The sequence below is a fragment of the Phyllobates terribilis genome, unplaced genomic scaffold, assembly GCF_046119375.1.
Source record: "Phyllobates terribilis strain yellow unplaced genomic scaffold, ASM4611937v1 Scaffold_11__3_contigs__length_659146591, whole genome shotgun sequence".
In the NCBI taxonomy this organism is placed as follows: domain Eukaryota; kingdom Metazoa; phylum Chordata; class Amphibia; order Anura; family Dendrobatidae; genus Phyllobates; species Phyllobates terribilis.
The window spans coordinates 250,879,651-250,893,136 of record NW_027362771.1 but is presented as its reverse complement, the minus strand read 5'-3'; positions in this window follow the sequence as shown (position 1 = coordinate 250,893,136).

Genomic DNA, 13,486 nt, shown 5'->3' with positions numbered 1-13,486 from the left:
CCGCAAGGCATCCTAGTGCCAGTCCCAGCCCCTATGCCTTGGGGTGCCTCCTGATGCTCTTCACTAAGTATCCCGTGGTCCCGAAGCATTTCCTTTGAAAAAATTAAGTGTCCAAACTACAGGTGGTGTAGCTTGCTTAACAGCCGGGATAATCCGCTGACTAGCAGACACTGCTACTAGGCACAAAGTATTTCCTGGGCTAGATGCAGTTAAAAATTTGTAAGTAGATACTCTCGTTGGATGCTGAGAAAGCATTCCATAGAGTCTCCTGGCACGCCATATATGATTCTCTTAAAAAGCTTGGGGTAGGGGTCTAGGGGACCCTTTTATAGCCAAAATCACGGCCCTGTATCACAATACGTCACCTAGGCTGAAGATAAATGGAACTGTAGCACCGAGGGCTCGGTTGCTACAGACGTATTGCACCTCACCCAGAGGTGTGATATCTCACTCTCAGGTAAGGATGGAGTGTGGATCAGGACCCGACACCTGCATGCATTACACCACATTGCCGTGGGGCAGGGCGACCAATATGCCCCTGAGATGGGCACGACAGTCCCTGTCCCTGGCTGGAGTGGGGGGAGGTAACACTGAGGAAGGGGTACCCTGCAGTGCAGGAGCAGGGAGGAAGCAGTTCCTGGGTGCATTGAGAAGGGAGTATAAAAGGTGGGCACCATCTTAGTTCAGTGCAGAGAAGTCTGAGCAGAAGTGGCAGGGAGCAGGGGCTCTGCATGAGCTCTGCTCCGGAGGCGGGCCTAGTAACAGAGGCCCAGGCCTGCAAGAGGGAGAAGGAAGGAAGAGGAGCGGAGAAGGCTCCAGGAACGAGGAATGAAGGGATCCCAGGGGTGCGGACGGGCGAGTCGCCACCGCACGCCCGAATCCACCTGCGTGGAGGGGTCAGGCCAAAGGGGGAGACCGGTCCCCGAACTAGTGGAGGCAGGAAACGAACCTCAGCTAGAAACCGGAGGCTCTGACATTTTATGTGGCGCAGCCCCTTGCTCCACCCGCTAGGAAGGCACCACATAGGGTCAGGGAAACTGGCGCCAAGTTTAATATGAGGAGGCCCGAGGCAGCCGGACAGAAGTGTTGGTAAGAAAGGCCAGACAAAGGACACACAAAGGGGGTCCTGTGAAGCGCTCCAAAGTTATCTGGGAGTTGTCTGAGCCCCTCACCTGGTGAGCACAGTACGACGTGGGCAGCCGTTACCTGCAGACGTGGTCTGGATAATAAGAACTGTGAGTAAAGGCCCTGAACTGCATCACTGACTCCGTGTCGTTACTGCTGCTGCCCTGCACCATCACCCCCATCCTCCGCATACACTGCCCTGAGGCTATACTCCTCCCGTGGGGAGTTATGCTACGCTCTGCTGCACCCACAACACCAGCCTTAGCGGTCTGCCCTGTAGCGGCGGTTCACTCTGACCGCAATCCACGGGTGGCGTAGTCGGACATTTAAACATCAAAACCACATAAATAGTTCCGCCACTGGTTTGACCACCCTGAGCCACGGAACCGGATCGCCGCCACGAAGACTACAACCACCAGCATCCACCAAAAAGGGTCCGGCTCCGGGTGTCCCAAGGCCCAGGGGGTGCGTCAGAACATTTTCATCACCTTTCACAATCACCAATGGGACAAGGCAGGGATGTCCTCTGTCCCCTCTCTTATACATCCTAGTGACGGAGCACCTGCTCTCATCAATTCGCCATAACCCCAATATTAGGTGGATTGAGGTGGGAGGCACCGAGTACAAGTGCTCTCTATTTGCTGATGATGTCCTAGTATATATCACTCAATCACATATATCCATCCCTGCTGTTATGGCTGAAATAGATCACTTTGTTACATGGTAAAATTTTAAAATCAATGCAGCGAAGTCTGAGGCCCTCGATGTCTCCCTCCCTAAATCCATATAGGATTCCATCCAGTCCAACTTTCCCTTTGCCTGGCCCTCACAGGGTATCAAATACTTAGGAATTCCTATTCATAGAGACCTCTCCCATCTATGTTATCTTAATTTTGGGCCCTTTATTGAACAATTCCATACAGACCACGGTTGGCAAGTTAGAACTGTAAGATTCACTACGTGAACCACTGGTGTTTTGTGGAAAAGCACATGTAAGATTCTGCAACAGTCTCTGCTGATACTCCTGCATGCGTGCATCCCTTTCTATGGCAGGAATAATTTCTGCAAATTTACTTTTGTACCGGGGATCTAACAGTGTGGCAACCCAGTAGTCAGGATTATTTCTAATTCTCACAATTCGAGGGTCATGTTGCAGGTAGTGCAGCAAGAAGGCACTCATGTGTGTTGCGCATCCAGGAGCACCAAGTCCCTGTTGTGTTGGTGGCGAGGTAACAATCATGCTTCCTTCCTCTGTCCTCTCCCCCCAACCTCGCACAACAGAAATGTGATCAAGGTCTCCCTCATCTGATGAGTCTTCCATCAGTTCGTCCTCCACTTCTTCCTGGGCTCCTGCACCTTCCTCACTAGTTTGGCTGCTACCATGCGCCCTGGTAAAATCATCTCCCCCACCCTCACATGCCTGCCGCCCTGGTGCTGCCGACCGTCTGGACCTTGCAGATGTTAGCCCTTCCGCATACAACTCCTCCTCCTCTACTTCCTCCACCTCCTCTTGTGCCACCACCTGACTCCGAATTCTGTTTAACATGTGCTCCAGCATGTAAATCACCGGAATAGTCATGCTGATAATGGCATCGTCAGCACTAAACATCTTCGTCGCCATTTCAAAACTGTGCAGAAGGGTGCATAGGTCCCTGATCTGAGACCACTCCTCCAGCGTGATTTGCCCCACCTCTGAATCTCGTTGGCCCAGGCTATACGTCAGAACGTATTGCACCAGGGCTTGTCGGTGCTGCCACAGTCGCTGCAACATGTGCAGAGTTGAATTCCACCGGGTAGGCACATCGCATTTTAGCCGGTGAAGTGGCAGGCCCAACGACTTCTGTAGAGATGTAAGTCGCTGAGCTGCGGGATGCGAACGGCGGAAGTGAGCACACAGCGACCGTGCCCTCTGCAGAAGGCCATCTAGTCTGGGATAGTGGGCTAAAAATTGCTGGACAACCAGGTTCAACACGTGAGCCATACAAGGCACGTGTGTGACATTGCCCCGGCGAAGGGCCGCACCCAGGTTTGCAGCATTGTCGCACACGGCCTTCCCTGGTTTCAGGTCCAGTGGAGACAACCATTCATGAAATTGGTTCTCCAGAGCTGACCACAACTCCTCAGCTGTGTGACTCACATTTCCCAGACATTTCAATGTAAAAACCGCCTGATGACGTTGAGCCCTACTGCCAGCATAGTAAGGAGGTGTGCAGGATCCCTTCTGCGCAGTTAGAAAGCTTGTGGCATGACCAGACAGGCTTTGGGTGCAGGTGGAAGACCGAGAGGAGGTTGAGGAGACAGAAGCAGTGGAGGAAAAATGACATAAAGAGGATTGACGCACAACTCGTGGGGACGGCAAGACTTGGACAGCAGCCCCTTGTCCTGCTGTCACCATAGTTACCCAGTGCCCAGTCAGCGACATGTAACGCCCCTGTCCATGCCTACTCGTCCAAGTGTCTGTGGTGAAATGCACCCTGTCACACACAGAGTTTCTCAAAGAAGCGGTGATGTTGTGTGCGACATGCTGGTGGAGCGCAGGCACACCTTTCTTTGAGAAGTAGTGCCGACTGGGCATCTGGTACTGGGGCACTGCGACGGACATAAGGTCTCGAAAATCCTCTGTGTCCACCAGGCGGAAAGGCAGCATTTCTGTAGCCAAGAGCTTGCAGATGGTGAAATTCAACCTCTTAGCTTTCTCATGGCTAGGAGGAAATGGTCTTTTACTTGTCCACATCTGAGGGACCGAGGGCTGGCTATTGTGCTTAGACGGGGTTGATAAGGGTGTCCCCGGCAAACTGCCGGTCTGTGAGGAAGATGCAGGCGGACATGTTAGGTTGCCTTGATCCAAAGGTGGTGCTATCGATGTCGGACAGCGCTCAAGACCAGCTGGTGTTACCACCTCCAAAGAAAATGATGACCTGCCAATCACGCTGGCTGTTGCGGGTAAAGAGGTGGCAGGTCTGCGCCCCAAAACAGGTGTGACTGCTGTCCCCCCAGTCACAGAGGATGAAGAGGCCGCGGATGCACAAGATATGGCAGACGGTGGTTGGCCCGGCCGGCTAGACCGCATTGTAGCACACTGAGCTTCCCACTGCAACTTATGCTTCATGTCCATGTGCCGGATCATGCATGAAGTACTCAAACTATGTATTTTTTGGCCTCTACTTAGCTTTTGCTGACAAATGTTACAGATAACACGAGTTGGGTCATCTTTATCGATCTGAAAAAATGCCCAGGCTATGCAAGGCTTAGCACCCATGCGACCTGAAGAGCCACCACGACTTGTGGTGAGAGGCAGAGTTGTGTTTGAGGATGCAGTTGTTGACGTGCTTCCAGTACTACGTCTCTGTCCAGGAAGGCGCAACCTGACCTCGTCGTCACTAGCATCTTCCTCCACCTCCTCTGCTGACCACATCTCTTGGCTGACTGTGGGTTGACAGTAAGTGGGATCTCCGACCTCATCATCATCACCCTGTGCGTTATCACACCCGTCGTCCTCAGAGCCAACCTGTTCCTGCCCTGACAAAAAACTAAAGTTGTCGCTCCAATCAGGTATTTGAGTCTTATCATCGTCTTCCTCATTGTCTCCACCAACAGGAGTTACAGTTTGGGAATGAGGGTCTACATTATGGTCAGAACCTTCTGCGTCTGGTCCTGGATCCGACTCATAAAGATTCTGGGCATCAGTGCAGATCATTTCCTCGTCTGGATTCACAGAAGCGCTGGAGTCGACCTCTGATTCCCAGGCTATAGTATGAGTAAACAGCTCTGCAGACTCAACCATCTGTTCTACCTCATACTCAGACGGGCAGCTGGAGATTTGGGAGCTGTGAGGAAGCAAGTGCGATTTGGGTGACACCTTTGAGGACTGGAGTATTTGTGATGTTGAAGTTGATGTGGAGGAGAGCCCACTTAAAGGAGCACTTGATATCCGTTGAAGCACCTGCTGTTTTTGTGCCTCATCTGGAATTTGTAGCGATTGGCGTGGCCGTAAGAAAGGGATCTTATCACATTGTCCGCTAAAAGAAGTAGACATTTTAGTTTGGCTGGAAGATGTTCTTTCTTCTGCACCTACCCCACGGACACAACCTTTTTTCCCCTTCCCAACACGCCTATTCCCCTTTCCACCAGCAGCAGGCCTTTTTCCACTCATTTTGGTGGTTAACTAATTCACAACTCTGGAGTTGTTTGCACAAAAAAACAATGGATGGTAACCGAGCAGAGCTGAGTGGCCAAACTGTGGTATTAGACCAAAACTATTGGCTGGGTTAGATGCAGAAAAAAATTATTTTTAATTTGCAACCTGATGGAGGTCAGTATAGATGGACTAATAGACCAAGTCCCACACACCGCTAGAAGCCCAAATATTTTTTCAGAGCTAGATGCAGAAAAAAATTATATTCAATTTGCAACCTGCTGGACGTCAGTATAGAAGGACTAATAGAACAAGTCCCACACACTGCTAGAAGCCCAAATATTTTTTCAGAGCTAAATGAAGAAAAAAATTATTTTTAATTTGCAACCTGATGGAGGTCAGTATAGATGGACTAATAGACCAAGTCCCACACACTGCTAGAAGCCCAAATATTTTTTCAGAGCTAAATGAAAAAAAAAATTATTTTTAATTTGCAACCTGATGGAGGTCAGTATAGATGGACTAATAGACCAAGTCCCACACACTGCTAGAAGCCCAAATATTTTTTCAGAGCTAGATGCAGAAAAAAATTATTTTTAATTTGCAACCTGATGGAGGTCAGTATAGATGGACTAATAGACCAAGTCCCACACACTGCTAGAAGCCCAAATATTTTTTCAGAGCTAAATGAAGAAAAAAATTATTTTTAATTTGCAACCTGATGGAGGTCAGTATAGATGGACTAATAGACCAAGTCCCACACACTGCTAGAAGCCCAAATATTTTTTCAGAGCTAGATGCAGAAAAAAATTATTTTTAATTTGCAACCTGATGGAGGTCAGTATAGATGGACTAATAGACCAAGTCCCACACACCGCTAGAAGCCCAAATATTTTTTCAGAGCTAGATGCAGAAAATTTTTTTATTCAATTTGCAACCTGATGGAGGTCAGTATAGATGGACTAATAGACCAAGTCCCACACACTGCTAGAAGCCCAAATATTTTTTCAGAGCTAGATGCAGAAAAAAATTATTTTTAATTTGCAACCTGATGGAGGTCAGTATAGATGGACTAATAGACCAAGTCCCACACACTGCTAGAAGCCCAAATATTTTTTCAGAGCTAGATGCAGAAAAAAATTATTTTTAATTTGCAACCTGATGGAGGTCAGTATAGATGGACTAATAGAACAAGTCCCACACGCTGCTAGAAGCCCAAATATTTTTTCAGAGCTAAATGAAGAAAAAAATTATTTTTAATTTGCAACCTGATGGAGGTCAGTATAGATGGACTAATAGACCAAGTCCCACACACTGCTAGAAGCCCAAATATTTTTTCAGAGCTAGATGCAGAAAAAAATTATATTCAGTTTGCAACCTGATGGAGGTCAGTATAGATGGACTAATAGAATGATGCTATGCCCAAAAGATTTTACTTCACTAGGTGCAGTAAAAAAATTGGTATTCTATACACAGGTGGTATATCTTGCAACACAGATAGGCTACTCCACTGACTAACACACTCTGCAATAGGCCAAAAAGGATTAGCTTTGCTAGATTCAGCCAAATGCTGTGAAAAAAACTTGCACAGCACTGGCACAGACCTGCCTGGCAAAAACTGATAGGAACTGATGTAACCTAGTCCTGAAAAGGACTCCAATTACAATTAGTCTTTACTCCCACAATCTATCTATTTAAGAGCACAGACCTGCCTGATAAAAGTCGTAGGAAATGCTGTAACCTAGTCCATAAAAGGACTGCAATCACAACTATTCCCTACTCCCAAGCTATCTGTATATTTGTGCGAAAATTGGCTTGAAATTAACAAGGTATAGCGCACACAGCAACAGCGGTGCCGTCTAACACGCAGCTGCAGCAGTGAGAAAATGGTGGCGACGGGGAAAATGGCTTGGTCTTATAGGGCAAGGACATGTGACATACACTGCCAATCACACATGCCCTTGCTTGTGTGAAAAAAAGCACTTCGCTCCGTGTGTGCGCTGCTGATAGGCTGACAGATTGCACCTCCCCACTGCAAATGCGGGAAAGAGAAAAAAAAATGGAGATCTTCATTGTTCCTGCAGAGATCCATCCCCTGCCCCTCCCCCCGCCCCGCTGTACACTCAAACTGCGTATTAACATTAATTTTCATCATTACTGAGAAAAAATCCAGTTATGATTTTGGTGCACGAACAGTTATCGAACATAACCTCGAACAGCCGAATTTTTCTCAAATTGTTCGTGTTCGCCGACCGGCTCGAACACCGCCCAAAACAGCTCGAATTTGAGATTGGCGAACAGTTCGAGTAGAACAACGCTCATCTCTAGTAGGAACCTCCAACCTAACAGCAGATTGGTTAACTACCTGAAGCACCTTAAACGGACCCACAAACTTCGGGCCCAATTTCTTAGATGGAATCCTCAACCGCAGATTCCTAGAGGACAACCAAACCATGTCACCAACAGTAAACAAAACCTCTTGACGTTTCCTGTCAAAGTACCTCTTTGATTTTTTGCTAGCCTCTTGAAGGTTGCGACGTACATCAGTCCAAACTCTCTCCAAATCACCGGAAAAATTCTCCTCCTCTGGCACAACCGATACCAATTTGGAGAATGACCCAAACGACGGATGTCTCCCAGTACAACAAAAAAAAGAAGAACACCCAGCAGAAGAGGATGTATGGTTGTAAAGAGCAAATTCAGCCAGTGGCAGAAACTCAGACCACCCCTCTTGATTGTCAGCCACAAAACAGCGCAAAAACTGTTCAACATACTGGTTCTTTCTTTCTGTCTGTCCATTAGACTCAGGATGATAACCAGATGAAAATGACAAATGGACTCCCAACCTGTCACAAAAGGCACACCAAAAACGAGCCACGAACTGAGGTCCCCTATCGGAAACAATGTCGGTAGGAACGCCATGGAGCCTGACAATTTCTTTAACAAAAGCCTTAGCGAGTGTCTTGGTGCAGGGCAGTTTGATGAAGGGAACCAAGTGACACATCTTGCTAAAACGGTCCATGACCACCCAGATAACAGTGAAACCCTCAGAGGCAGGAAGGTCAGTAATAAAATCCATAGCAAGATGCGTCCAAGGAGCACTAGGAACCTCCAGAGGGCAAAGCAACCCCGCAGCAGGAGCATGTGAAGACTTAGATCTAGCACACACAGTACATTGATGCACCCACTTAATGACTTCCTTCTGCCACCCAGGCCACCAACAACTGCGACCTACAAGTCTCTTAGTCTCCGAAATTCCTGGATGACCTGCCAACCGAGACTCATGACACTCCACAAACAAATCTCTCCTAAAGTTCCTAGTCACAAACAACCTCCCATGGGGAGTGTTAGATGGGGCATCCTCCTGGGCTTTCAGAATCCCATCTTCCAAAACGGAGTCCAATGCTGCTATCACAACACCTTCCTGTAAAATGCTCTCCTCCTCCTCGGTACCAACCATGGGAGAAAAACTGCGAGATAAAGCATCAGCTTTTACATTATTGGTACCCGGAATGTAAGTAACAGAAAAATGAAACCGCGAAAAAAAAAGTGCCCACCTAGCTTGACGGGCATTCAAGCGCTTGGCAGCATCAAGATAGATCAGATTCTTATGATCAGTAAAAACCTGAATGGGAAATTTAGCACCTTCCAAGAGATGACGCCAATGTTCAAATGCGAGTTTAATCGCCAGCAATTCCCGATTACCGACATCGTAATTAAGTTCGGTCTCAGAAAATTTTTTTGAAAAAAAAGTGACTCGCCCCCTGGGCCGTGGGGCACGCGGAGCCAGGCAATAGGGAGACGCTGGGAGTAGTAGTGGTGGCCCGGTCCCGCAGCTCAGGGTGGTCAGACCAATGGTAGTCTGCTACCGTACTTTAGATAATGTCCGACTACGCCACCCGTGGATTGCGGTTATTAGGAGCCGCCGCTGCAAGGCAGTCCGCTGGTGCTGGTGATGTATGCAGCTGGGATGGTGTGACTCCCCACGGGAAGATTGCGGCCCCAGGGCAGTGTAGTGGATGGTGGGAGTGATGGTGGTGAGAGTCCCAGTACCGGTAGTGCCGGAGGAGCGATAAAGCACACAGACAACGTACTGCAGTCCAGGGTCTTTACTCACGGTTAATATCCAAGTCACTTCAGCTGGCAATGACTGCCCGAGCCGTGCTGCGTCCACCAGGTGAGGGGCTCGGTCAACTCCCAGGCAGCTCGGAAGTATGGCACAGGACCCCCTTCTTTCCTTTCTCTGGCCTGCCTCACCAGTGACCCACTTTTGTCCAGCTGCCGCGGACCTGCGCAGGTAAACGTGGGCCCCGTTCCCCGCTGTCCTATATGGTGCCTTCCTAGCAGGTTTGATGATGTGTCGCACCAATAAATAATCACGACCTTCGGTCTTTGGCTGAGGGTTGTTTCTCCTCCACCAACTTGGGATCCGGTACCCTTAATCTGCCTGACCCTTCACCCTGTATTCTCATGGGTTCTTAGGGTCCCTTCCACCTTCTTGTTCCTGAGCCCCACTGTTCCTCTCTCTCTTCCTTTCTTGTTCCTTCTCCTCCTGTTCCCACTTCTCCTCCTTCCTCGGCCTCTTCTCTAGGCCCACTTCTCCTTCTCCTCTCAGGCTCCGGCCTCTTCTCTAGGCCTGCCTCTGGAGCAGCACTCAGCCTGAGCTGCTGCTCCCTGTCAGCTTTCCTCTCAACTTCTCCTCACAGACTGAACCCAGATCTAAGATGGCTCCTCCCTTTTATACTTCCCTCTAGCCATGAGCCCAGGTGACCAGCAACCAATGGGCTCCTACCTATGCTCAGGAACCAACCCCTATCTGCCCCTACAGCACTGGGTGTTCCTCACCCCTCCCCTCTCGGGGCACTACAAAAGCACAGGGATGTACTCCATCCTTGTTTTCCTGAGACAAAACAGCACCGACCCCCACCGAAGAAGCATCAACCTCGACCAAGAAAGGCTTGGTCTCATCAGGCTGCATAAGGATGGGGGCAGAACTGAACCTCTCCTTGAGATACACAAAAGCTTCAATGGCCTCAGTAGTCCACTGGACCGTATTCGCACCTTTCCTGGAGAGATCGGTCAGCGGCTTAACAATTATAGAAAAATTCTTAATGAATTTTCTGTGATAATTGGCGAAACCCAAAAATCTCTGTATTGGTTTCAAACCAATAGGCCTAGGCCATTCCTGAACCGCCTGAACCTTCACCGGGTCCATCTCAAAGCCCTCGCTGGAGATAATGTAGCCCAAAAAACTAATTCTCTGCACAGCGAACTCACATTTCTCCAGCTTAGCAAAAAGTGAATTGTCGCTTAGCAACTGCAATACCTCACGTACGCTCTGCCAATGAGACTCCAGATCCGGCGCAAAAATCAAAATGTCATCCAAATACACCACCACATTCTTACCGATCAACGGTCTTAGGATGTCATTAATAAGGTTCTGAAAAAACGCTGGTGCGTTGGTAAGACCAAAGGGCATAACCAGATTCTCAAAATGACCCACTGGAGTGTTAAAAGCAGTTTTCCACTCATCACCTTCCTTCATACGTAACAAATTGTATGACCCCCGGAGATCAATCTTAGAGAACCACTTGGCCCCCACTAACTGGTTGAACAAGTCAGGAATTAATGGCAGTGGGTAGGAATTCCGTACTGTAATTTTATTAATTTCGCGAAAGTCCAGACATTGACGTAAACCGCCATCCTTTTTTTTTACAAAAAAGAATCCAACAGCCACAGGTGACTTAGAAGGTCTAATGTGACCGGCGGCCAAGCTTGTCTGTATGTATTCCTCCAAGGCCTTTCTCTCAGGGATAGTAAGATTAAATAAGCGACTCTTGGGAAGAGTTGCTCCAGGGACAAACTCAATAGTACAATCATAGTCCCTATGAGGAGGCAAAACTTGCGACTCCTCCTCAGAAAAAACCTTCCAAAAATCCTGAATAGGTACAGGTAATTCCCCTCTTTCCACAGCAGCAATGCGACCATTGCAACATCTATCATAACACTTAGGACTCCAAGACTTAATTTCATTGGTAGACCAGTCCAGTACAGGATTGTGCAATTTTAACCAAGGTAACCCCAAAATCACTGGAGCAGGCAAATATTTTAATACCGCCAAATCCAAATTCTCTTGGTGGATACCATTAATGGTGAGGGGAAATTCAAAAACCTTGTGAGTAATACCTTTCAAGGGAGAGCCATCAACAGCAACCACAGAAATAGGAGATGACAAAAGTTTGGATTCTAATTTCATTTTTCCAAAAAACCCTCTCAATCACATTGAGTGTAGAACCACAATCCTCAAATACCCGAAATTCAATCAACTCCTCCTGGAATGAGGTGCTTCCAGAAAGAAATACTCCTTTTGAGCTTAAACAAGCTATGCGGGCGTAACTGACCTCTTTTTTTTTTTCTTTGTTCAAACAAAGCACACAGTTCTTAATAAAGTGGTCAGATTTACCGCAATAAAAACACAATCCTTTGGCAAACCTGCGGTCTTTTTCCTGAGAGTGGGGTGACATCGCCCCAATCTCCATCGGTTCTTCACCCTCCGAACAGACCCTCTGAAAACTAGGAGCTGCCATAGCAGTAGATTTCTCTTCATTACTCCTAGCACGCAAGTCTCCTGTCCACACGTATGGCTAATTGCATTGCCTCCTGCAAGGTTCCAGGTTTTGGGAAGGCAATGAGCAGATCCTTAACCCTTTCACCTAGACCATCAAGAAACAAACATTTTAATGCTGAGTCATTCCATTCCACTTCAGCCGACCATCTTCTGAAGTATGTACAATAATTTTACACATCACCTGATCCCTGCTTCAAACGTCTTAATTCAGTTTCAGCAGATGAGACTCGATCAGGATCATCATACAACAACCCCATAGCAGAAAAAAAATCTTCCACAGATCTAAAACACGGATCATTAGGTTGTAGAGAAAAGGCCCATCCCTGTGGTTCTTTGCGCAAAAGTGACATTATAAACCCAATGCGCTGTGATTCATTCCCCGAGGATCTGGGTCTTAAACGAAAATATAATAAACAAGCGTTTTTAAAGGAAAAAAAATCTTGCCGTTTACCATAAAAAAAATCTGGCAGTCCTACCTTCAGTTCGACCAAATGCGCTCCAGGACAGCAACTCACGTGTTGCTGGAGCTCGGCCACCTCCAAAGACTGTCCCTGCAGGCGTTGAGCCAACTCCTGAACTGACACCATGCTGAAATCAGGATTTCTTTCCTTAGAGTGTTTTATTTTTGGCTGGACTTACTGCTATGAACTGCTACAAACACTAAGGAAAGATAGGAAAATTGTCCCTACAATAGGATTAAGCTGATTCCCTACGATGCAGCGGGGGACCTGTTCCTTGTGAACAGACCCACCTAAGTCCTCGGCTAGTCTGAACGCAGACCTATAGATATAAGGGAGGGGTCCCTACATGAACTAAGGACTGGGATATAGTTGGACACCTCCTAGCAGAAATTGTAGCAGAGCAAAGACAAACAAACAAACAGAAGTACTAGTGGTCAAAAGACCAAGCAAACTACAGAGAAGGTACAAGGCACCTGGCTAGCTTAAGAGTAAATGTAACACTGAAGTCCAGCAAGGCCAGGAGGGCGGAGCTGGATTAAATAGGCAAAAAGTCATGTGACCAGCAAAATAGAAAAAACTAACAGGAGGGTTCTAACACTATCTTGTGGAGCGTCATGTTCTGGTGTTGTGGGAGTAGCTGTCTGAGGATTATTGGGAGGTAATCAACACCTGATCATTAGGCGAGATATTTAACCCTATTCCTTGCTCAGTCCTTTGCAGTTTTCAGTTCCCTATGTGCTTGGTGGTGAGCGGTGCTAGCCTTAGGTTTTGCTATCTTTTTAGGGGGTTTTCTAATTTTCTCGTCTGGTTTCAATTCCTGGGGTTCTTGCAGAGGTACTCACTTAATCCTCAACTAGGCACCAGCCGTGTCACCAGATGCTAGCTGTCCGGCGACAGCGGGCCTGGGAAGGGCTCTGGCAAAGTCCCCTTTCCATTAACTGAGAGCTGGGTGAAGAGTATTCCCGTCCCTCAAGGGCTCGCCTATCGGGCAGCTTGTGCCAAGTGCGTCTGTGGCTGCTCCTTTGCTGGTTTGGTGCAATTCTTGCTGCATCCTTCTGCGAAGAGCATAAGAGAATAAACAGCCATATGAAAAACTAAATAAAAAAAATGGATCTGGTCAAGCAGTTTACTGACCAG